General features: G+C 40.8%; 1 long non-coding RNA gene across 1 annotated transcript; it reads right to left on the bottom strand.

Moving 5' to 3' along the window:
- Nucleotides 1-22,862: 22,862 nt before the first annotated feature.
- LOC122236450 lies at nucleotides 22,863-26,717 on the bottom strand. Its single transcript, XR_006214517.1, has 2 exons — nucleotides 26,633-26,717; nucleotides 22,863-23,089 (listed from the first exon to the last, which is right to left on the bottom strand). It is a non-coding gene; the product is annotated as an uncharacterized LOC122236450 (long non-coding RNA).
- Nucleotides 26,718-27,101: the final 384 nt, after the last annotated feature.

Raw genomic sequence — 27,101 nt, 5'->3', positions numbered from 1 at the left:
AGAAAAATTCAATATATACTTCATCTAAATAACTTACCCACCTGTATCAACTATCCCATATACATTACAATGAACACAAATAAGCATATACTGTTATAAGCACTATTTTTATTTTACAGCTATCTTTTAATACATCTTATTAAATGGAATCTGCTTTCATTCAGGCTTTTTGATGATGAACCTGCCACACCTCGGCAAATATGTGCCCTATAAGCAACACTAGGGCATTTTCTCATAGCATATTTGTGTTCTGGCCAAAACAAGATGTTCTACTCCCAACTTGATTTTTTTTTTTTCAAGCCCAAGACATGGAGTTAGGCACTCGCCAAGGATCTTTGTTTCCTTTAGTGACAAATAGCATTAAAGACCAAATCTTGTTTATTTAACAATGTACTATGGGTTCTGTATAACATCAGAGCATATAGATTTAAATCCTCTTGTTTTTAAATATGCTTACTTTCAGTAATTTATGATTATAATGAATTTTAAGATGTAGGAAAATGCCAATTAAACCTAAAATTTAACTGCTTAGAAAAAACTGTCAGTTACCATCTCTTTCTCTCTCTCTGCATATATGCAAATGGAGGCATACATTAAATTTTTTGAACAAAAAATGGAAAGTCAAGGAAAAAAATAGTTTAAGGGATTCAAATAAAAACCAGAGTCTTTATTAGTTGATGTACATCAGCGAGAACCTAAAACCAGGTTAATCCCCAGACCAAAGCATGACTAAAGTTCTACAGGAGAGGGAAAAGGTGGGGATATCTGTCCCTGTGGTGTGGCCTGGATTGCTTTCTTTTCTTTTCTTTTTTTTTAAATCTCTAACTCCTGCAAAAATTGTGGTTGCAAGAGGTAAAGAATGTTCTAGTTTCTCATGCTTTTTGCTCAGGATCACTGGTGCAATCCCTTTCGAGCAACTGTCATAACAATTCTTTCAAGAGCTATTTTTGCAAGCTTTGTGGTTTGTCAAGTTTGGAGGTAGGGAAAGAAACACAAGGAAATAGAAGGTAAAAAGAAGGAAAGGAGGCTAGGGTCAAAGCAAGGAAAACAGAGGCCTGTTGTAATTCATCTATAGAGTTCATCCTAAGTTATTCAATTATTAAATGTAATTTTACCTGAATTTAATAGAAGACAAAGGGATGAGCAAAACTGAAACAATTAATAAACTTTATATCATTATTTCTTCACAACAGAAATATTTCCTGAAAGATCCCTAAAGCTAAGGGAATCTGCCTTTGTAAAAAGTGGTAAAAGTCAAAAAACCAAAATTTTCTATTTGGATTCATTTTGGAGAACACTGATTACATTCCCACTAAAGATGAGGAAATTAGCATTCTCACATCTCCTCCCACAGTCTTCCTGCCCACATTCATACCGCCATTACATCATTAATTCTCACAATAATGTCACCTAGGTCTATATGCAAGTGGATCCGAATTTTCACGAGCAGAGCTTTTACTGTGAGTTCTCCATTTTGGAATTTTTTATTTTTACTAATCCAGTAATAAAATAACATTGAGATTAAAAAAAAATTTTTAATGTTTATTTATTTTTGAGAGAGAGAGAGAGAGAGAGACAGAGTGTGATTGGGGAGGGGCTGAAAAGGAGGGTGACACAGAATCCCAAGTAGGCTCCAGGCTCTGAGCTGTCAGCACAGGGCCTGACTGGGGGCTCAAACTCACGAAAGGTGAGATCATGGCTTGAGCCAAAGTCGGCTGCTTAATCGACTGAGCCACCCAGGTGCCCCTAGAAATTTTTTTAATAAAGATTCACGAGTTCATTTTTGTTTTTGTTTTGTTTTTATCTAAAGTGTCATATAATTAATTATCATTTTATGTGGGAATAATATCCTAGAACCGTATAAGGCAAAACAAAATGGCACTCTAGAACATATTTGACTGGCAGAACTCTCTACAATGATGGAAATGTTCTTATATCTGTGGCTATTGAGTCCTTAAAAACATGACCAGAATGAACAAAGAACTCAACTTTTCATTTAAAAATTTTTTTTTCAATTAGTTACATTTCAATGGCCGCACGTGGTTAGTTGCTACTGTAATGGACGGCCCAATTCTAAAAGATAATATACAAGACTATTTTCATGACCTGGGAGGGAAAAGATTTCTTAAACGAGACACAAAAAGCATGAAGCATAAAAGAAAATGTTGATAATTTCTATTATATTAAAATTAAGAACATCTTTTTATGACAAGTTACCATTAAAAGAGTAGAAAGGAAGCCACAGAACAGAAGGAATTTGCAACACCTTTCTGGGAAAGGGCTTCTATACAAAACATTGAAAGAATTTCTAAAATTCAGTCAGAAAAGCATAGACAAGGCAAAAGAGGCAAGGTACTTGAACTATAGGTGCTTGTTTATAAGGCTTATTCAAATGGCTCATAAATACATGAAAAGCTGCTGGACTTGGTCATCAGGAATATGAAAATGAAAGCTGTGCATACACCAGAATAGCTAAAGTTAAAGAGACTGACATTACTATGTGTGAGTAAGAATAAGGAGGAACTTGAACCCTTATACATCGCTGGTAAATTGGTAAAACTTTGGGAAAGGTTCTGGCATTATCTATGCAAGCTGAACATACACGTTCTCTTTGAGAAAGCATTTCCAATCCTAGGTATAAAAAGGATAGGAATGTTTGAACATATACACAAAAAGACACATACAGGAATAATCACAGAATCATGATTCATAATGGCCCCAAACTAGAAACGCCTTGAATGTTAAGGGTAGAAGGAAAAATTGTGCATATTCATACCGTGAAATTTTGTGAAGCATTTTACAAATAGAATTATAATTACAGGAAATAACAAAGATAAATCTCACAAATATAATATTGAGCAAAACAAGGTAGACATAGGAGAGTGATTCCACCTTTGTGAAGTTCAAAGATGGGTGAAATTAAACTAGAGTATTAGACATCAGAATACTATTACCTTGGAATAGAAGGGAAGGGGTAGTAATTGGGGCTGCCATGAAATGTGCTTTTGAGATGTTACTAAAGTTTTATTTGTTGATCTGATGCTGATTACACAGATGTTTATCTCATACTTTTCTATGAAGAGTTACATTTAGGTTTTGAATACTTTTCACTATGTTTATTATTCTTCAACAAAAAATATTTTTAAGAAAGAGATCTTGAACCCCAGAGAACAATTAGAGAGTGACCATTTCTTAATTAAGTGCTCTCATTCTTTAAATTGTTGGCCAACATTGGCAAACATGCTTAAATAAATACATAAATAAAATCTCATTTTTATTTGTTTTTAGTTAGTAGTGATTTTACTGGATATTTTTATTCACCTTCTGTGAAATGTTTATTCATAGCCTTTTCTCACTTTTTATGGGGTACTTCTCATTTTCATAATGATTTATGAGAACATTATCCAGAATGGATATTATCCATCTATCTGTCCATTAGGTTGGAAACATTCACGTTGGTTTGTCATTTAATTTTGTTTAGAGTAAAATTTCACCATGCCAAGTTTTAAATTTTATTTCTATTAAGTTAATCTCATCATATCATTTCATTTTTTGGTTTCTGAGCTTTTTTGATTGCTTATAATAGATTCAGGGTGAAAGTGACTGATCAAGGGGGTGCATATCAGGAGATGTGTCCATTGGGCGGTATCTTCACAGACTATCTACCTCAGTGGACATCTTCGTCTTGGTTTTGGTCTTGTTCACAATAAGAACGTCTTGGGTTTTCCATAGATATTCGTTGTTGGTTTCTAGCTTTTATCAAGATAAGGAGGGATCTACCATACACAGAGGTTTATGAGAATGGATGCTTAATAGTGTCAAATGTAATTTGCAATTTATAAAGATGATCCCGTGGTTTTCTCCTTGAAAATATTTATGTAATGACTTCCATTAATTGACACAATGCCTAACCTTGAACACTTCTTCCATGTCTGAGGTAAACCTTCTGTCATAGTCTGTTTGGTCTGCTATAATGAAAGACCAGAGACCGGTATCTTCTATACTGAAGAAATTTATTTCTCCCAATTCTAGAGTCTGAATAGTCCAAGACCAAGGCACTGGCAAATTCAGCATCTAGTCATGGCCTACTTTCTGGTTCCTAGATGGTGCCTTCCTGCTGTGGCCTCACATGGTGGAAGGAACTAGGGATGTCTGTGGGGTCTCTTTTATAAGGGCATTAGTCTCTTTCGTGGACGTTCTACACTCAAGACCTATGCAGCTCCTGAAGTCCCACATTCTAATATCTTTGGGGGTTAGGATTTCCAAATAGGAATTTTAGGGGGATACGGCCATTCAGGCCATAGTGCTCCCCACCATGGTCAAAGCGCACCATTCTTCAATACGCTAGCAGATTCATTTGTTAGAATTTTATTGGAGAATTTTCCACTTATGGTCATGCATGAGACTGACATATAGTTTCTTTAATTTTGTAGCACATTTCCTAACTGCTTCATTTTATGAATAAAGGATATGAGACCAGAGAGGTGAAATGAATGAATGTCTCAAATTAGTAAGAGAACTTCTAGAAATAACGCCCTCTGACTCCAACTCAATGACTGTCCTACCATGTGATGCTGCCAGTGTCTCAAAATATTCTAGGATTATATGTTGGTTTGTTTGTTTGTTTTGGTGTTAGGACAGTCCCCAAATCTTTATAATCCTAGAAATTGAAGAAAGTGTCCAACATCATCCAGTTAACATTTATTAACTGTAAGTTATTCAAATAGTGTTTATGTGTAACTCATCTTCTGCCAGATCCCATTAGCTTCTGTGTATAAATGGATATAATTAACTCCCTTAATAATAGCTTTAATAGGAGCTTAAAGAGCTCCTTTCCCCCTGGTTATTAACTCACAGGGATTCCCAGGTCATGCGCCCTCTCTAGGTCTCATCCAATTAAACTACAGAGTTCCTAGATTGGTCTCACCCAAGTTTTTGGGGTGCTCTCCACTACCAGGTGGCCTGTTCTTTCTCCAATTCCGCCATACTCATGATTGCATCCAAGGCCAACTGAAGGATGGCACATCACATGAGCCTCTCAGGAAAGCTATGCCTATGCCAAGGATGCTATTTCTAGAATTACTCCAGCAGCAGTGTTGAAGTTCTAAAGCCTTTCCGTCATTCTGGCAGTACTGTTTGGGCCCACATACTGCACGTGTAATACCTTTGGAAAACTTATCCCACCTACTCTCCAAAATCAGGGGAAGAGTCCAGGCTACCTGTGCCATCCCTTCAGGGAATGCTCCCTGCCTCCAGCCTCACTCTGCTATAGCCTGCAGTCCCTGCAGGTCAGTGACTAGTCAGTCACCCATCCCACTTGTGGATCAGGTACTTTGGGGGCACACTGGAACCTAACCTTTGGCTCAGAATCGGTCCTCTACTACAAATATGTTATATTTGTGTATATTTTTTCCCTAAGCTTTAGGAGCAAGGAGAGAAGGAAGTCCATGGAAATAAATTGATGCAAACCTAACACTGAGCATAAAGTAAGAGGCCCAACCATCTCCAAATGCTCCTAAGAACGCCTCTGTATGTAGAGAAGTAGGTAATTATCAGGTGATTTTGCTCCACAAATTACACAGATTCAGACTAACCCCCATGCTTTTAAGGAACTAGAGATATTTTGAAATCATCCAAAGGGTTATGAAGGTACACACCCTGAGGTTGTGTAAAGAAATACATCTAAACAAAACACCAGCAGAAACGGCACCAATCTGTAAGATTTAGCCTCAAGTCTTTGGCGTAAGATTTTTATCTAAAGCCAAAGGTAAAGAGAATGTGATGAAATTGATGATTGATTCGGCTAAAAATTTGAAGCAATTTTGTCTTAGAGTGTTTTAAATATCAAAAGTAGTTTTGACATCTTAAAATATCAAAAGAGAGCTAATGTTCCTTTAAGGAAACATTAGACTTATAACAACTTAGAGAAAAATTGCTTGGCAAAGAAGCTTTGAGAGTAGATTAGTTTATTAGACATTTGAAGCCATTAAAAAGAAACAATACTTTAAGGAGTGTGGCCCTTCCAAAAGATGGCTCAATCCTTGGAACTGCATGGAGACACTGGATGTAGACCAAAAAACACCAGAAACCGAATGATCAAGCAAGCTTTTCAGTAGAACGCTATACTCGAGAAGAGACTTATTGAGTAATTTCCAATAATTCAGTAACCGTTTTGAAAAGAAAAGAAAGCATTCGCACCTTTTACAAGACCGAAATAAACCCCCGGGTCTTTGCACGGCTGTTCCATCCACCTGGGTGCCCTCCCCCTGCTGGTCTGCCTAGCAAACTCCCACACGCCCTCCATAAGCATCTCACATTAACACTTCCTGTGTGGTTTCTTCCTAATTTCCTTAAAAAAAAAAAAAAAAAAAAAAAAAAAAAACCCACACAGATATGTGTTATTCTCTACTCCCACTTCATATGGGCTACTGTCTTGTCACAAATACAGTACTGCCTTGTAATCATCTGCACTCCCCTAAGCAGAGTACTTCTTTTAACTTTAGCAACTCTGCAGCACCTCAACCAGCACCAGGCACAGAGTGGGCCCTCAGAGTCTCTGACGAACGAATGGCACGTCAATGTAGGGAATAACGTTGTACACATTTAAATTCCAAGCGTGACTTAACAAAACGTTTGTGAGGAATAGGTTGTGAAAAAATAGATTGCAAACATGTCTGTACAATTAGATTACAGCTATAAAAGAACCATGGCTTTATAGACTCGAAAGTAAAACCATCAAAGTATGTGTTCATGTTAGAGCGATTAAAATATTTTCCCTTGTTGCGTTATCTTTCCAAATTTTGTTTTGTTTTGTTTTGAGGGTTTTTGTTTTGCTGTTTGTTTTTTTGAAAAAAAAAATTTTTTTTAACGTTTATTTATTTTTGAGACAGAGAGAGACACAGCATGAACGGGGGGAGGGGCAGAGAGAGAGGGAGACACAGAATTGGAAGCAAGCTCCAGGCTCTGAGGCATCAGCCCAGAGCCCGATGCGGGGCTCGAACTCGCGGGGCTCGAACTCGCGGACCGCGAGATCGTGACCTGAGCTGAAGTCGGACGCTTAACCGACTGAGCCACCCAGGAGCCCCAGCTGTTTGTTTTTTTGTAACAGCATGTCACCCATGGGTTTAACGTGACTGTCACAGGATGGTAGAAGAAGACTCTTCCTGTAATTGGTTTCAACTGAAGCATCAACACAATAAATATTAGATTCTAGTAATGGAGGCATAAACCTGTCCATCACTCTCAAACACAGAATTTATAAAGTTAATAAAATCTCTCAAATTTTGGATGGTTCAATGAGATCAAGGTATATAAAGCATTAGAGAAAAGCTTTGGAGAAGAGTTCAGTGAAACATTTTTTGTTTTCTTTTCGGACAGACCTGTTGCCTTGCTCTGCTTCCTCATATCCGTCTTTCGGGAGCAGGTGGGACTGTCAGAGGGCAAAAAATGGGCCATCTACTTAAAGGCCTGCAGGGCAGCAGCCCTTGGGCTAGATTGCCTCTAAGGTGTCCACTCAGAAAGTACTGAAATTATGTGCCCTGACATTAGGATACACAGAAAACTAGCTCCTGATTTACAAGTGAGCAAGTAAGGCCAAGTGTGGGATGTCGTCTGAGCCTGCCACAGAAATCTTGAGGAAAAGAGAAGGCCCAAACAGTTGCTTTGTTGAGGTTAGACTGGTCTCCCAGGGTTTAGAGAGGCAAGGGATACATGAGTTTCCCCACAGTGGAGACAGAAATGGTGGACATTAAGTTGGAATGGGATTGTTGAGGATCCTGTCCTACAGGGCCAACTGGGGGGGTAAGGAGAGAAGCTGGAGGGATGGTGGGAGTTGGAGGGCGTAACACCAAGTGATTGAAGTCTGAGAAAGGAGTCTCACTTGGCAACACAGGTTAAATTTTCTTCTGCTTGAGTCAAAGAAACTGCAAGAGAGAGGGTCTGGACACAAAACCTCCAGAGAGTCCTCCAAAGCACTTTATGGGAGAAACAGAAGACGGCTTTCACCAACTCTGGGGCCTGGCCCATAAAACATGATTTCTCCATCCTAGAGAGAATTGTCCTCTTCCTCCTCTAGGCCTTTCCCACTAGGTCCTTTCTGAGGAGTAATATAGGCAGTAGGAAGTCCAAGGCCATGCTCCCTGTTCTGAGAAGCAGGTCCACATTAGCGGAGGGAAGAAAATGTTATACTAAATTAATTTGGGCATTTTGGTGATTAAAAAGAGCTGAACTTCATATATTCTCAATGGAAGGTATTTGTCACTTAAAGTAAATGTTGCATTAGCTCCTAAGAGTGAAGAGAAAGTCAGGAGTTTGCAGGAAAAAGCTTACCACAGGCAAAAGATTACCACCACGGGGTAACATTTTAAAGGATGGGGAGGAGGGAGGGGGCTAAAAATTAAACTGTGTTTTGATTCCAATGCACACATCGAGCTTGTTTGATATGCCAGTTGCATAAGGAATATCAGTCAGTCTCCTTTCTTTTTTTAAAATGTTTTGTTATTTATTTTGGGAGGAGAGAGACAGATACAGCATGATCAGGGGAGGGGTAGAAAGAAAGAGAGAGACACAGAATCCAAAGCAGGCTCCAGGCTCTGAACTGTCAGCACAGAGTCCGACATGGGGCTCAGACTCATGAACCATGGGATCATGACCTGAGCCAAAGTCAGACGCTTAACCAACTGAGCCACCCAGGAACCCCAGTCAGTCTCCTTTCTTAATGCTCCAGTAAGTCATGAAAAGAAGTTGTCCAGGTCAAAAAGGTTATTTGGCTTTGATTTTTATTTCAAATGTTATTTAAACCCCCACGAGCCGTGGAACATTCTACAATATTTCATATGCCTTTGGATGAGGCAGCTTGGATCATTGAACATAAGGTGTGGAGGGAAACTCACAAGTCGTGTCTTATCCCTCACTTTACCGATAAGGAAATCCGTGGCATAGAGCATTTAAATGACTTGCCCCAACACCACTGCTAGTTAATAGCAAAGCAACTTCTGACACATCACACTTCCTTTCCTGATCTGCTCCCAAATTTCCACAGCCTGCTGTAGCTACACCCCCAGTCTGAAAGGAGTCTGAAAATAGAAAAGAAGTGGGCAATTTTCCTAACAATGCTAATCAGAAGTTACAGTCTCCACTAAAAGAGTGTCAGAGGGTCTCACAAAGCAAGCTTTTAGGGAATGTAGGAAGTTAATTACCTTTCTTTGTAATTCATTAGTCACCGTCCTTATAACCTGAGGCCGTTTGAAATACAACTTGTATTTAGTAGCATGGATTCGGAAGACTTTAGATATTAATATGTCCAAGAAAGCCTCTTTCATCTAGTTTATTAAATTTTCCTTTGACAGGCTTAAATGATTTTTAGAACTTATCTTCATGTTTTGTTAAAAACAACAAAACAGCTAGGATCACAGAGAAAGAATGTTTCGATTGGAATTAATGATTACTTAGTATATCTCCTTGGAATGAACGTGAAAATGGAGCTTACATATTTAAGTGGCTTCCTGAGATGAAATTGACTAGGCTTTCAAATCCAGGATTGAAGAAAGGATTGTTTGTCCCCAAATAACTCCCTTAGCAATCTGCTACAGCATCATTATATATACCCATTGCTTTAGGGTAAAACTTTATGTCATCTAAGAATTCTGGGAAAATGCAGATATGTTACCTGAAATGTGACATCAACATTTACCAGTATTCCTTAAAGAGATGGCATGATGAAGAGAAATGGCAAATAGGACAGAGACCTTTGGCTGGGGTTGGGTGGGGGTGGAGGAGATGAGAAATATTCTGGGCAGCAGATTGTCCCAGGACAGACAGATAAGGCATCCAGAGAAGGAACCAGAGAAAAGGGAACTAGAAAGAATGCATTGTTTCTTAATGTGCTCGATATAATTAATCATTAGGAAAATGCAAATCAAAATCACAATAAGATATCACTTCACACCCACTAGAATGGTTATAATAAAAAAGATGGGCAGTAGGTGTTGGTAAGAATGCGAAGAAAATGGAACTCTCACACATTGCTGAGGGGAATGCAAAATCGTGCAGCTGCACTCGAAAACATTTCAGCAGTTCCTAAAAGTTACAGAGCTACAATAAGGCCAGCATTTCCACTCCTAGCTATATATACCCAAGGTAATTGAAAACATATATGTGCACAAAAACTTGTACATGAACATTCATAGTAGAGTTATTTATAGTACCGATAAGTGGAAACCACCAATTGCTCATCAGTTGAAGATTAAACAAATGTGGTATATCCATACAGTGGAATATTACCTTGCCAAAAAAGGAATGAAGTACTGATTCATACTACATTATGGATGGACCTAGAAGTCATTATGGTTAAGTGAAAGAAACCAGTCACAAAAGATCACATGTTGTATGATTTCCTTTATATTAAGGACCCATAATAGGAAAATCCATAGACACAAAAAGTAGGTTAGTGGTTTCTAGGGACTGGGGGATGGAGGGATGGGGTAACAGGTAAAGGGCTTCTTTGGGCATGAAGAAAATATTCTAGAATTACATAGTAGTAATGTTTGCACAGTTTTGTAAATTAAAAGCAATTGAACTGTAGACTTTAAATTTTTTTTAATGTTTATTTATTTTTGAGAGAGAAAGAGAGAGAGAGAGCATGAGCAGGGGAGGGGCAGAGAAAGAGAGGGAGACACAGAATTGGAAGCAGGCTCCAGGCCCCGAGCTGTTAGCACGGAGCCCGACGCAGGGCTCGAACTCAAGAACCACGAGATCATGACTTGAGCCAAAGTCAGATGCTCAACCGACTGAGCCACCTAGGTGCCCCAAACTTTAGACTTTAAAGAGGTGCATTTTATGGTATTTTAATTATATCTCAACAAAAAAAATTATAGAGTTAAATGATGCAGAACAGAGAGGGGATGACTGCAGGGGCAAATTCCATGGACGACGGAGAGATCATGGATCTCAGGCAGAGGGGATTTCCTTAGAATTCAACCATTTTAACAAGGAGGCAGTGCAGAGTTTCAGAGGCAGGAGTATGGAAATCCTTTTCCAAATTATTCTATTTTCTCAATAGAATAAAACTGAAGTCATCATCTAAGAATGAGGTGGAAGAAGAAATTTGGGGAGGTTTGAGAAGGGAAGCGTGAATGGTACAGTATCCTTGGGAGAATGACAACATGACAGGAAAAGAGCCTACCTGAGGTTGGTGGTCATACATTTAAAGTGAAATATTTTATGTTTTTCATTCAGCCCACTGATGCAGGTGCAGAGCAGGTGGAGACTGAACCACACCTGGCATTTTCCAAGTGAACGTAATATACTCTTGAGATAGTGCACAAGAGTGAGTGTAATGAGCTATGGAATCTAAGTGGAGTAATGAGAGAAACGAGGATATGAGGACGTTAACCGAGAAAATGTGCTCAGGTTAATGGATTGAGTGCTTTGAAGGGTTGAAAAATGACGAAGGTGGGAGTAGTGGAAGAAGTGGGCTGGAAACTTAGGAAGTAGAGATTGTCAGAATTGGGATGATGGAAATTGAGATCATACAGTTGTTATTAAGGACAATGTCTAAGGTTTATCTTCAGATATGAGTGGTTGAGATAGGGTGGAGAACAAGACCATTAAACCATGGAATCAACAAGAGGTGATTTAAAGTATTGCCGAGCCATCAGGTGTCTCACCTTGGACGATGTGTGCTTGGAGTAGAAAGAGCTGCACATGATTGAGCAGAAAGATGTCCATTGACGAACACAGATCTGGGGCTTAGCAAAGCAAGTCACTGAAGTTTGGACATCAAGGGATGTCAAGATGGTGGTAGGACAGTTCTGGTGATGTCCACTAGTTCTAAACTAGCCTAGTCTTCAGCCGTAGGAAGAGGTGCTAACGGACTGAGCAAAATGAGGTCAGCCAGAGCTGTAGAGTTGTAAAGATTTAGGTGTGTGTGTGGAGTCCTTACTCTTTCTAGAAGCAGGTTCTGACTATGCTTTCTTTCCTCCTACCCAGACACCACATTTCACCCATTCATTCCATTTCACATTGTTTTTATCTACTGTCATAGTTGGAATTGACACACTGGTTCAGCTGAAATGTTTTGAGGTTTAAAAAATTAACTTCTGTAAATTGGAGAACAAACGTTGTCAGATTTAGGCCAAAGTTGTAGACCTGGTGGGCTTCCATGTCTCACATCTGGCACAGATGTGAGGACCCCGGCCACTAGTTCAGGAGCAATAAGGGAAGCCAAGAGATTCATTCTTTCTTTTAGCAAATAAAAGGGAATACTTTATAACATTCAAACTCTGATGAATCAAAACTAAGGACAAAGGGGGAGAGACAGAAAAAGAAAACATTTTGGAACATTCTTAAAATGCTCAGTCACCATAGAGCGTTTAATCACTAGGTTTAAATCAAGGTTTTCCCACGTCTGTCTGTGTGACCTTGGACCATTTTCTTTATCACTTGGGGCTTCACTTTCTTTTTGAAATGTGTTGGAGTTCATAAGACAAATGTACTATTGGCTTTATACTTAAATATTTTATTATTTACAGTTTCATATTTTAAAAATAAGGCAGAGGGGTGCCTGGCTGGCTCAGTCAGTAGAGCATGCAGCTCTTGATCTTGGGGTTGTGAGTTTGAGCCCCATGTTGGGAGTAGAGATTACTTTTAAAAAATTAGAGAAAGATGAGCACTCCATTATTTTTCAAAGTAAATGTATTACATTGTTGCTTTCTTTGCAAATTAGATAATCTGCCTCCAAAATATAACTAAGTTCTCCAAATCTGAATGCCGGTTTATTAGATCTTTATCTCATTAGCCATCTGTTCTTATCTCCTACATTAAGTTTTGGGATCCTTCACTCCAGCATTTGAGTGAACAAGAATGTGGTAGAAAAGGATGGCTTAAAAGGCAAAGGGAGGGATGTTTTGTACCTCAACAGATTTCCTTTGTCTGGATATTTGGGGTAAACATTGGTAATGCTGTAGTGGGTTCAGGCTGTGTGGAGGCAGGGAATAAAACTAGATAATACTTTAAGATTCCTTGTTTTGATTTTGGAATAATGAGTAAGAATTTTCATTCATGCACATTATTTCTGCTGGGGTCTGTCATCTCCTTAGAGCCTTTTTGTTGATGAATTGCACACATCATGTAGTGACATTCAATTTGCCACTGTTCTTCTGGATTCACAGGGGCAATGTCTTAAATGAGGTGTTTATTGTTGCCGTTTCAGGCACAGGAACATGGGAGGGGATGGAACTGTGTGCTCAGCCAGATGGACCGCTATCTAGTCAAATAGGACTGACTCTAACAGTCCATGTGAGGCTCATTTCCCCAGCTGGCTGAACATGGCAACCAGACCCTCAATAGGAAATTTGCTTCAGTGCTTCAAGCCATTCCTGGGAAAAGGTGGCTTATAAGTGTCCATTTGTGTGTTCAGTTAATATGTACGGATCTCTTAAATGGTGCCTAGTTATGGATACTTTTCCCAGTTAAGAGAAGGTAGTACCTGCATTATCAAATGGGCCAATATTTCCTATTCATTCAGTGCCTGGTATTTAGATAGCATCTTCCTTGAAAGAATTAAAATTTTCATGTATATCTCATTTACTCCTAAAGTCAATGTTTTCCAAGTTCTTGAATTGGCTAGTCCCTTAATGAGGCAAACTATCCAACAAGATCGCCATGCCAAGATTGCATATAAATTAATAAAAATAACCACTACAGAATATAATTTATTAAAAGAGCTTTGGTTGTCTTTTTTCTACTTTCTCCTCTTAATTCTTTTCACAGAGGTATCCAGGTCCTTTGGGATATCCCCATGTTAGGAATTTTGGTAGAGCTGAAAGCAAAGAGACTCCCAAGTAATGGTTTTTCCCAAACTTGTAAAAGCCAAAGCCCTTTGAGAAAATAACATTAAGTGTCCCAGAAGGAGAGTATAGTGATTGAAAGATTTTTATTTTTGTTTTTGTTTTTGTTTTCGTTTTGAGGGCAAGGAAAGAGAAGAAAAATCGCCCAAGGTTGAGGAGGAAAAGAGGCCCCTTCCCTCAAGTAGGCCTGGGATTTCTCCCTTGTAGGAGTCTCTCTGCAAGGATGGCTACATAGTCCATCTGCGAAGGCTGACCTCACCAATTTTGCCATAGACGATGCTGGGCTTGATGGAGTCATGTGGTGTCTCTGTAGTAACCGGTGGGGGCTATCTACCAAAGCAATGTTGTGGTGTTATGGGAAACACCAAGAACCTTGAATATTAGGAGATAGTAGGAGGACATGGCAGTTGAATAATGGCAAAGTTGAATTTTGAGCACTTTCAGGGGAGCTCAGATTCAGAATTGAAGTGATGCAAGGAATATACACAATGGAGTATTACTCAGCCAAAAAATAATGAAATCTTGCCATTCGCAACAACATGGATGGAGCTAGAGAGTATAATGTTAAGTAAAATAAGTCAGTCAGAGAAAGGCAAATACCATAGGACTGCACTCATATGTGGAATTTAAGAGACAAAACAAATGAACAAAGGAAGAAAAGACACCCCCCAAAACCGACTCTTAACTATAGAGAACAAACTGGTTACCACAGGGGAGGTGGGTGAGGGGATGGGCAAAATAGGGTAAGAGGATTAAGAGTACACTTACCATGATGAGCACTAAGTAACATACAGAATTGCTGAATCCCTGTATTGTACACTCAAAACTAACAACACTGTATGTTAACTACACTGGAATTAAAATAAAACAAAATAAAATAAAATAAAATAAAATAAAATAAAATAAAATATAAATTTTTTTAAACTTAAACAAATGATATAAAGGAAAATTATGAAACACAATTTTCCTTACACATCTATATTTGTGGACTAGTATTCATTCCTACTACACTAACGTTGCACATAGTTTTGCAATTTTCAAAATTGTTTCCTTACCTTAATTACTTATGCCTTAGAATAAATATATGAATAAGCACTATTATCAGCCTTGCTTTATAGATCAGAGAACTGACATTCAGAGAAGTGGCACAATTTGCTCAAGAACACATGGCCAAATAGTGGCAAGGTCAAGAATCAAGGGTAGATACATCTGCCCCTAAATTTCATTTTTTTTTTTTCAATATGACATGCTGCCTTTCTAATAGGGAAACGAATACCATTCATTAGGTGCTCCTGAGGAGATTGCTGGAGTTATTTAAATATAACTGAGTTAATTTAATCCACATTTAACGATAACAAAATCAGACCTCCATCACAGGTTCTCAGGTTCCTTATGGGAGAAGTTTACTTGGAATTTTCCACCCAACTGCTTTGAGACCCAGGATCCTTCTCAGGCCCTGGGCATTCCTCTCTTCCTCAAGGAAGCTGCCCACCCCACCTTGGTCTATCCCTTAGGGCTTCACCACTGTTATGCACATTCTTCCCAGGTTTCCCCTGCCTTGCTGTCCCAAATACAAACACAGGGCTCTTCTTCCCTGAAGCTATGAGTAACTTACAGAGAAAGAGTCAGCTCATGACCACTTCTAACAGGTTGTTAAAAGCTTATAAATTTCTTACAGCAGTGGTCCCTGTTCTCTTAGCATGGCAATGTGACCTCTTAAACCTGAAATCTCCAGCTTTCATTTTGCTTCCTAGGCTGCAGATATTTCCCAAGTAGAATAATAAGTGCCATCATTTCCTCACTGTTCTTTAGCCACTGCTTTGGCTTTATTTCCCACAATGTCCAACCTAGAATCTGTGGCTCATCATTTCCAACCTTATCCCATTCCTTCATTCTCCTTCCTTTTTATCTACCTAATAAAACACCAATCCTACCTGAACCCCACATCCTCCTTTCCCGTGTCTACACCAGAACAGCTGAACAAAACAGCTGAAAAAATTAGATACTATGGCTGCACAAAATCTTACAGACTAGACAATTGGTTTCACCATAAATTCACGGCCCATATCTCACATGAGCCTTCAACAGTGCTGATCAATATGCTTCGTTTCTCCAGGCTTGGATTTTGCGAAAGAAAGAAAGAAAGAAAGAAAGAAGAGAGAGAGAGAGAGAAAGAAAGAGAGAGAGAGAGGAAGAAAGAAAGAAAGAAAGAAAGAAGAAAGAAAGAAAGAAAGAAAGAAAGAAAGAAAGAAAGAAAGAAAAAAAAGACTTCCTACCTTGTCCTCTTTGCTGAGGTGTTCCAGGTTCCCTTCTCCCCTCCTCTCTCAGATAACAGCCATGGTCCTTATTCATCCTACCAGGTGCTGGCCATGGTCCTTAATTCATCCTACCAGGTGCCACATCAGAAGCACGGGCATCCATTTTCTCCTTTCCTTCGGCCCCAGTGGAGGAAATGGTTCCCTTCCTGCCGCAGGTGCATTCCCCAAGTTCATGCCCTCTGCCTCCTTCGGGCATCGTCTTTTCACTCTCCTGCACCACCGGTGCCACCTACTAGGAATCATTCTTTTCACATATAATTGTAATTATAATTAATATCTCCCATCTTGTTAAACCCCACATTCTCCCTCCCAGCTCCCTCTGCCCTCAGAGGACATGCCATTGCTCGACCCCACAGCAAAACTTCCAACGAAGTTGTCCATATGCACAATATTTCCGCTTCCCTGCTTCCCAGTTTCTGAAGTCCCACCCATGACCCTTCCATCAAAACTTGTCAAGGTCAACAGTTGCTTTCCTATTCCCCAAATTAGTGCCCAGTTTCTTCCCCTTATTTCTTTTATTCCCTCAACAGAGCTCCATCCCACAGATGACTCCCTTATTCTTAAAGCACTACTCTCTCCACTTCCTTTCCAGCACATTTCCTGGGATTTCTTTATCTCACTGTCCCCAGTATTCTTGGTCTCTTCTTTCTTCTTCACTTGAATGAAATGTTGTCTTTCCTCCACGTTCTGTCTGGGGCTCTTCTTCTCTCACACTTTCTTCCCAGGTAATCTCAGCAATTCCCATACCTTTAAATATTAGTGATATTGAAATCCCCAAATAGTAGTTCAGCTTTGTTGAGCTCCGGGCACCAGTATTGAACCAGTCTTTCCTGTTTAATTAAATGTCAAAAACCCTTACCACATCATTCAAGCCAGAAATCTGCAAATCAGCCTGTTTTCTCCCTTCACCTCTACTCCTTAGTCACAATCCATTAACAGGGCCTGCTTGCGTCTCCAAAAGTGCAACTATCTTCTAATCTGCCTCTCATCTTATCTCCATTCTCACTATCTTCTCTCACCTAGACTTTTGCAAGGTGCATCCTGCTGTTCTCCTCCCAATCCTGTCTCATTGCAAAACGCTGTCCCATAGCAGCAAAAATAATCCTTTTAAAACATGAATCGGATCATCTGACCCCCATGTTCTCGGAACCCTCCAAAAGCTTCCCCTTTCACTAAAGGAAACCCAAACTTCTTATCATGCCCACAAGCTGCAGTTGATCTGACATCTCCTCTGACCCTGTCCTGTGTCCCTCACCTGCTTGCTTACCCTGTTCCAGTTACCCTGAATCTCCATTAGGGCCTCTACACATGCTGTTCCTTCTGTCAGTAACTTCTTTCCCCAAACTCATCCCCCTGCCGTATTTTCTCAAAAGTCTTAGAGAAGACTTCCTTTTCACCCATCTAGAATGTTCTGAACCTCAGCTCCTTATTTACTTCCTTCTTTGGACTTATCACAATTAATAATTTTTTAGTTCTTTGTCCAATTAGTTGCTTGTACTTGTTTACCTGTTTCCACAATAGACAATGGAAAATAGGTCAACTTTGGTATTGAGCTTATAAGGCATTCAAATCTTGTTCCAGATCCTACCATCTATTTTTAAAAAAAAAAAAATTTTAGGGGCGCCTGGGTGGCGCAGTCGGTTAAGCGTCCGACTTCAGCCAGGTCACGATCTCGCGGTCCGTGAGTTCGAGCCCCGCGTCAGGCTCTGGGCTGATGGCTCGGAGCCTGGAGCCTGTTTCCGATTCTGTGTCTCCCTCTCTCTCTGCCCCTCCCCCGTTCATGCTCTGTCTCTCTCTGTCCCAAAAATAAAAAAAAATAAAAAAAAAAAAAAATTTTAAAGCCTTCATCCTATGTCATGAATATCATAAATGAGGAGGGAGAGATTTTAGTCATAGCAGACTGAGGTCCATTAAATCCAGATGGGCTGGCCCAACTGGACCAGACCAGATCATAGACTTTCAACTTGACTTCTTGAGCATGGGTCCTAGGGAGTTTTGTTATGTCAGATCAAGTGGACAGAAGTCACACTTCCTTTTTATGCAGAGTGATTGACACCTACTCCAAAACACACAAGTCTGTCATTTCTGACCATCTGTCATGTCTGACCATCAGTGTTATACCTTTTAGCATTCTTCATGACTACTTCGGGAGTCCAACCTTTCCCTGATCTGATTTTGTGGCTTAGCCATTAGCCATTATGAAAATTAGAGTTAACGGAGTCTAGCCTAAAATAGTTTGTTGTGCCATATGGCCAATAAAAAGATTATGATAACTGATGCTTTTAAAATACACCTTGGCTTTGACTCTGTGTGGCCAATGAAATCATTTATTTTTTTTCAAGGCCAAATACCTGTGCAGGCATTGGGGGAGTGTACTTCATAACTGACTTCTCATTGAGTTATGTCTAGGAGGGCTTTCTAGTCTTTTTAATTTGATTTGCATGCCTATAAAATTTCAAACTTTGGTAATGTGTGATTTAGAACAATGTAGGAGGCGTACCTCTCCCATCCACAAAACTTATTTAGAATCATGGTACTTCCATACAAGGCAATATACTCAGCAATAAAAAGAAACAATCTACTGATACATGCACCAACGTGGATGAATCTCATTATACATCATATTAAGCAGAAAAATCAAATTTCAAAAGGTCACATATTGAGTGATTGCATTTACATGATATTCCGGAGAAGACAAAAGTTCAGGGACACAAAGCAGATCAGGGCTTTGACAGGGCTGGGGGCATGGTGGTATTGACCACAAAGAGGCATGAAGGAATTCTCTGGGATAATTGAACTATTCCGTATCTTCATTAAGGTTGTGATTATAGAGCTGTATGCCTCCTATGGTACTTTTTATGTGTGGGCTTGGCTAGGCTATAGTATCCAGACATTGGGTCAAACACTAACTTAGGTGTTATTGTGAAGGTATTTTGTAGATATGGTTAACACCTACAACCATTTGACTTTAAGTAGAGGAGATTATCCCTGATAGTGTGGGTGGGCCTCATCCAATCAGTTGAAATGCCTTAGGAGCAGAACAGGGATTTTCCTGAGGAAGAAGAAACTCTGCCTCAAGACTGCAGCATTGGTTTCTGCCAAGATTTCCAGGCTGCTGGCCTTCTTCTGTGGACTTTGGACTTGTCAGCCCCCACAATCGTGTGAGCCAATGTCTTGAAATAAATTTCTCTATCCATCTCTCTCTCTCTCGATGTGATTTCCTACTGATTCTATTTCTCTTAAGGACCTAACTCGTACAATGTGTTTATCCAAATGCATAGAAATAGTCACCTAAATGATGTGTTCTATGTATGCAAATTATATCACAATGAATCTGGTTTTCAAAAAACTGATTCACAATATTTATCAGGATTCAGTTGGTAGGAGGTAAAGAGAAAGTGTACACGTGCGGGTGTGCAAATGAACGTGCCTGTGTCCATGGGCACTTGCCATTCTGTGTTTTTCTGCAGAGGCTATGAGGAAGGCGGTTGCATTTGAAAAAAAAGTCTTTAAACATGAAAGTGAAGTGATGAAAAGAAGAAGCCGTCTGTTTGTAGTCTGGGCTGATTAGGAGGTTGTTCTACAGCTAAAAGAGGCAGCACCAGTGCAACAGGGCACCAGTAGGTTTCTGTCCGTGTACTAATGAGTCCTAACACTTGGGAAAGGAAGTCAAATTAAAACGTAACTATGATTTGTTGAATACTCCCTATTCCCAGAGGCTGTGCCGGGCGGCTCAATGTGAACAAGGTGAATAAAATACGGTTACTGTCCTCAATGCGCTCACAGTCTAGTGGGGAACATAATTCCACAAATAACCATCACCCTGGACACAGAATGTTAAGAGACACCTGCCAGATAAAGAAAATTCCACAGGAGGAAAGGGGGCAGGGATATCATAGTTGAGCAAGAAAGTCAAAGAGGACTTGGCAAAGTTGCATGTTAGCTGGATCAGGAAACAGGAATAAGATTTCAAGAAGCAGAAAAGGGAGAGGGGGAAGAGGGTATTGGGGGAGGAAAGAACAGTACAAAGATGCATAAACGAAAGTGCAGATCTAGGAAAACATGGACTGCAGGAACTGGGAGCTCCAGCAGGGACAGGGAGAGTAAATCCAATTTTGTTATTAATTCAATAAATACTTGAGGGCCTCCTATGGGCCAATTTGGCAAGAACACAAGGTATGCATATAAAAGAGTAAAAGACAAAACTGCAAAAGGGAAGGCTAAGGTGAAAACACTGGTTAGACAAACATTTCGTTAGAAAAAGCTTTAAAATAGTCCACCTCTGTTTGAGAAATGAATAAACCCTCTATTCGAGAAATGATGTGAAACAGATCACCCTGTGCCTTAAGATCTAGTGAAGATTTGCTCAAGCCATCATTCCACACCTTATTAAATGTCCCATGTCTTTCTCGAGGGGTTTGCTAATTCCCGGGTGCTTAGTCATCTTCACTTCTGGCTCTGATTTTCCACCACCCTTGAATCCTTGTTTTCACATTGCGCCTTCCAGCTATTCTGCTATGTGTATTCCACCCCCCTCCCCCAGCCTTTCTCGTGTCCCCAAGAAGCGGGCTCCTGTAAGTTTCCACTCATTCCTGCATCATCAATCTCGCCTTCCCTGCTGCCTTATTCCAACCATACTACAGACCCTTCATACTTGAAAACCCTTCACCCAATGTCTTGCTCCAGCTACTGGCTTATTCTGTGCTCCTCTCCGTGGAAAAATATTCAGTATTTGTCTGTCCTCGATGTCTCCACTTCCTTACATCCCTTCTTCCTATTTAACAGATGCATATAGTGTAAAGAAATTGTCGGGGCTGATCTTCTCACTGGGGACCCCTGAGACGTCAGTATCGAATGCTCAGGTTTTTAGAGAACATGATAACCCCTCACATGGCCTAGTGTCTCTTATTCTAGAGTCTCTTTGGTCTTATTTTTTAGAAACAAAAAATTCCCCTTCTCCTATGGAATATGTTGGAGGAGGCTAGAATTGTCATCTGGCTGTGTGGAAAAGTGAAGAGGAACCTGCTGTCTACAGAATTTCAAGCCAGTCTGGCACCTCTGGGTGGAGGCACCTAGAGATTAAGAACAAGAAGCTGCTATCACCCATCCGACGAAGAAGCCAAGGTAAACAGCCTCTGAGGGTTTTTGCACATGTGATGCCTGAGCAGGAACTGAGGACTGCTGTCTACAAAGCTGCAAGCCCCCGCCAATGTCTCCAGCAAACGCAGGAGAAGGCATTTCTTCTCCCTGTCCCTCCCTTCCTATCTCTTCCTTGCCTCCCATGGACAGAATCTTCCCTTTGCTCCTCCAGTCCTTCCAATAAATGTGGAATAAATGCTCTGTATCAAAGTTTCCTTGCTTCAGTATCCTGGAGTGGTTTCCAATTTCCTGACTGGGTAGGGACATGCACATTCTTCCCTGCCCCAGTTACTCTGTAACCAGTACCACTGGGTGAGTCTTGGCAGGACTGAGCGCTCTCTGAAATGATCTTGCTTACTTTTGTTCACTTGTTTGTTGTCTCTCTTCCTCCCTCTGAAGGCGAGGACTGAGACGGGAGGAATCTTCTACTGCCAGCTTCACCCTTGTATCACCAGCACCTAGAATAAAATCTGCCTCATAGTAGATGTTCAAGAACTATTTGTGGAAAGAATGAATACACGTGAAAATGAGACTTGGGGACACCTGGGTGGCTCAGTCGGTTGAGCGTCCGACTTCGGCTCAGGTCATGATCTCACAGTTTGTGGGTTCGAGCCCCGCATCAGGCTCTGTGCTGACCTCTTGCTCAGAGCCTGGAGCCTGCTTCAGATTCTGTGTTTCCTTCTCTCTCTGCCCGTTCCCCGCTCATGCTTTGTCTCACTCTGTTTCTCAAAAATAAATAAATGTAAAAAAAAATTTTTTTTAAAAGAAAATGAGACTTGGACATTTTCTTGGTCCACACTTAAAAAATTATCAACAGAATTCTTTTGGACCTATGGACTTTACTGATGGTGTGGGAGAGACGGAGGAGGTTTGCAGCTTAGAGACCGTATCTTCTTTATGTCTTTCAGACACTGTGTTATTCACTCTCCATTCCCTCCTCTTCCAGCCCCCTCCACAGCACCTCCCTTCAGGGCACTACCCAAATTCATCCTGTGGAGGAACAGTCTCCTCTCCTCCCTGCCCCCCACATCCACACTCAGCTCAGGGCTTACCTTTGAATACCCACACTTATCAGTGCTCCTATTTTCCTAGAACTGTCCCCTATCAACCTCCCCTCTCTTCTGCAATGGAAAAGTAGCAGCAGACAGGGTTTGTTTCCCCCAACAATATACACTATACTTCTTTTCTTAGAAGGCAAAATACCTACCATTGGTTTCAGTTTAAAACATTTTAAAAAATTAGTTTATTGCTTTTAGGTAGATATTAAATTAGGAAGGTGTCCCCAGATATGGAGAATAGTGGCAGGTAAGGATGGTCGTCCCTCTTCTGAATCAAATAGTACATGTTAAGGGTAATAAAAGAAAATAAAGATCTATATAGCTGAGCTCCCTGGCTATTCTTTAACTGCATAGGCCCACTACAAATTCAAATTCAAGGAGGAGAAGGGTGGACACGTTAGATGACACTTAGGCCCTCCACCTTCCGGTTTAACAAAGAAAACTCTTCTGATTCAAATGATTTCCAGAGTCAGAAAAATGAAACTCAGCGAAGGTGTGTGTGTTTATGAGTGTTGCAAATCTTGATAGAAGACACACAATTCCAGACCTAATTTGAATGCACATCGCTGAGAAAATGCACGAACTTGAGAAGTAACCTTCAGACAAGGTCGGAGTCAGTAGCTCCTTCACCGCTGGGAACCAATCGCAGGACTGGCCATTGCCAAGGCGGCTCCGAGGCCCGGAGGCGGAGGCGTAAGTTGGCAGAGGTGATGGAGAGGGACGGAAGCTGGGAGAGAAAAATAGAAAAGAAAATAGGGATATTTGAATACCATCAGACGTCGCGTCAGGTACATTTTGCTGTCTTAGCTGTGTGAGTCAGCCTGGCCGCAAACAAGCTATAAAAGGCACCGGTAGGGCCGGCTGCAGAGTGCGTATTTTGGGTCCGCAGCCCTGCCCACGTTGGAGCTCCCGGTGCGGCAGCTGCGCTTTCCCTAAATAAGGCACGGGCTGCGGGCACCCCCAGGGTCCAGTTAGAGCCACTCATCTCTGAGCGCCCCCCCCCTCCCCGCCTCGAGGGAGGGGCAGGGGGAGTCACTAGCTTATTTGCATAGTAGTCCTTACTCCCGTCCTCAGCGCTTCGGAAAATGAGAGTTGAACGTCAAGTAGAAAATCTTGTTAATCAAACTCAAATGCCTCGCTCAGCCAAGGAAACGGAGTAAATGAGCTGCTGCGGTAATCAAGTTCCAATTCTTACCTAAAGCCAGGGGCAGGCCGCCCCAAGGAGTGGAGGTTATAAATGTGGGCGAGTCTCCCCCTAGTGGACGAACGGCATCACCTTTCCCTCGCAAGCCCGCCTCGTCAGGGTGAAACAAAAATTCACAAACATCCGGAAGAGAAGCAGCAAAGGAAGCAGCAAATGTGTTATTGTGACATACATTTCAGTCTTGATTTCCAAGGGGTTCTCTTCGGTGGGAAAACACAACTGAGTTGGAGTTTTTACACACCATTTGAGAATTTTTACCCTTCGCGTGCTAGTTATTCAACAGCTGGATTTGACTGCCTGCCTCACCATGAGGAAGGGTAAGCAGAGAGAATGCGCTTTTTTAGAATTGGTTTTGAAAGGCCTACGTCACTTCCAAGGGGGTGCTATATTCTGGGACAAGCCAAGGAGGTCTCTGGCGAATAAAGAGTGATTGGGGAAAGATGATCCTGCTGTCATGGACGGTATGAGTCCTGATGTCCTTGCCCCTTGTACAATGGTATGTCAGTAACCTCACCAGACTGACAGTCTGTCATGGGGCGTCCTTGTATGGGCCTCTTCTGCCAACTCTACCTCTGTTTGAACCAACAGCCATGCCCTCTACTCTTCCAAAAAGATAGACGAGGTGAGTCATCTATGTCCTTGACTGATCTTGACCAGCCCTTCCATAGTCTGCTCCAGCCATTCTTGACTTTCAGTAGGGAAACCTGAATCTACGGATGGCCCTCAAAAGAGTTTCTGGGATTCTAAATATATCTACAAGTGCACTTTTGTAAGTGTGTGTGTGTGGATGTGTTTGTCTTTTTGGATGAAAGCTTACACACTGGGAATTCATGAGATTTGTCACAGTATCTGTGACCTAAGAAACGTTATAAAACACTGATGAAAAATCTCACTTCACTGGAAATCTCACTCCACTAGCCACAGCAGCCATAGGGTACTTAAGCTGTAAGAGTCAGAATGTCTAAATTCAGATCCAACTGAGATTCATTAGGAAAGTAACTTTATCTCTCCAAGCCTCAGTTTCTGCATCTGTAAAATGGGAATGATAACCATAGCATTTAATCCACTGACTTAATGCAAAGATTAAATGATACAATGTATATAATGCTCTTAGCAACTTTCCTGACACATAATTGACTCAGTAAAGGTTGGACTTTATTACTCTGAGGAACCCCTTTAAACATGTGTAAAATGTTAGGTTCTTTAAAATCCCAGTGTGTGTATCATGCACTTTCCAACAATTTTATGATTTTTTGGATGAGGAAAAAGGGCTATATTTGTGTCTTTTGTTAGGAAAATATGTAATTTCTTTAAAATAACCTAAGTATCCAGAGTGATGAACTAGGTCATAGAATTATATAGTGATATAATTTTAAAGTAAATGGAGATGTGGATTATCATCTAATCATATGTCCTTCAGTGCTATTTTGTAGATACAGTCATCAAGATGCATCTTGAAGATGGACTTGTACAGGTCACTCCAATTTTGTGGCCACAATCCAGGACCTAATTCTGAGCTAGTTTTACCACAGTTCTCAGAGACCTTTTTAGCCTTTTTTTCTCCCATTTCACAAGATTCTCAAAGGTCTATAAAAGAGAAGATTGAGAATGCCTGTCCTGTAGGAAACATCACCATCTATCAGAACTCTGTTCAAATCCCTGACTTCCTAGACCCTTTGGATCAAAACCAGTATTTTTTTCCCTCTGAGCATTGTGTATCACAGTCTCCTCACTGTTTATCTTACTTTTATGATGCATATCACATTATATTTCTCTTTTTGTCCCACTAGAGCATAAACTTCTTGAAGACAGGAGATATGACCTTGAATCTAATAGAATCTGACAAAATAATGTTTCACGAAGGAAAGGAGAGAAGGTACAAAGGTATTGAAGGGCACCTATTTCATTGATGAACTTGAACCTGAAAAACTCCAGAGGACCTAAGAAAGGCCCATCACTCATTGCTGACACTTTCTCCTGGAGTCACCTGGAAATAATATGAACTATAATCAGCCTGTAATCACAGCCAACGGCACAGAAAGGTTAGAGCTGGGCTGTGAGAAAAAATCTAAGGCTCATTCACATCTTGGGGACAGGACTCTAGAAACTCAGAAGGGCAAAAGATGAGATCCAAGCCTGAAAATAGAATATATAGCAAGGATTGTTTCATAAGAGCATGGCAAAAGCCTGGCTTCTTGATCTAGACCCCCAAGTGAAAGAACAGAGCTGAAAAAATGCCAGGCTTGGTCCATACATCTGAGATTGGACAGGACCGAAGGAGGGGCTGAGATCTCCAGCTTTGAAGATGAGTAGCCATGTGGGAAGAAATCAGCTAGGATCCGATGCTCCCTGCTGTATCTTCTGCTGTTTTTCAGCCTTTCCTCTTGCTGCGCCTCAGATTCTACCACGATGGGAGAGGCATGGCCACACTTTCTGCCAGGACAACAATTGTCTTCTTGGAGTAAAGGCTGTTAACCTGAGCTTAAATCCTTCTTTGCCTCTCCTGAATGAATACACACATAAAAAGGGGCTGCAGAGTGCTGTGTGTCTGAATAGAGGATCTGTAGGTTTCATGAGCTTCTCGGAGAGGTCTGTGACTGAAAAGGAGCTAATAGTAGCTGCTCTAGTCTCTCCAGTCCTCACTGCTCCCCCAAGCCCTCCCAGAGCGATCTTATTCCTTTCAGACGTCTAAGAGTGACAATTTTTTTTTTATCGACTCCCTGGACAGTCTTCCCTTTTGTCAGACCAGGAACTGCAGACACCAGTGTCTCAGGGAAGATTCCCCAAAGTTGCTGCGCATCCAGTGTTCTGCGAAGAGGATGCTGGATGTCTGAAAAGGCAGTCTGCCAGAGAATCCTAAAGGAGCCTAAATCATCACTAACCCAAGAGAAACTCATGAAACACAGTGCAAACTTGTTGACCCCAAAGTGTTCCTTTGACACAACAGATAGAATAACTCACAGAAAGTTTGGGGTAATGTGCTGACTGATAGTTATTAGGAATGAATCGTAATTCATTCATCTTCAAATCAGCTTTTGATCTTGACAAAAGGCAAAAGCTACTTACTTCATTGTATCTTTAAATTATCTGGAGACCTGCTTTTCAATAGCTGGACAAAAGGGGTGATGTGTTTGTGTCTTTTTCACCAAAGAAACTCACATTCCAGAACAAAAGGACATTGTCAAGATTCCACTGCTCAGAGACAGAGAATTTACAGAGTGTTGGTTGAGGTTCCGGGGTTAATTAAGCACTGAAATTTATCAGAGAGTAGCATGAGATGGAAACATTTATTTTCTGTGGGATTTAGATCTATTCCAGCCTTTAGTAAATTGCAGATGTTACCACAGTGCCCAGGTCCCAAGAGTAAGAATAAAAGAGAGTAATCTAAATGCTACAGCGGATTCATTTACCCAAATGAGTAGCTTTTGAAACAGCATTTGGGTCTCCTCTGGTGTTAGATGCCCAAATCAGTAAGGTCACCCTTCCATCCACCGTCTCCTGAATAAAATCTGCTGTGAAGAAGGAAGGTAAATGT

The sequence above is a fragment of the Panthera tigris genome, chromosome A2 (genome assembly GCF_018350195.1).
Source record: "Panthera tigris isolate Pti1 chromosome A2, P.tigris_Pti1_mat1.1, whole genome shotgun sequence".
In the NCBI taxonomy this organism is placed as follows: domain Eukaryota; kingdom Metazoa; phylum Chordata; class Mammalia; order Carnivora; family Felidae; genus Panthera; species Panthera tigris.
Note: the sequence above shows the minus strand (reverse complement) of the source record. Positions and strands in the feature narration are given on the sequence as shown.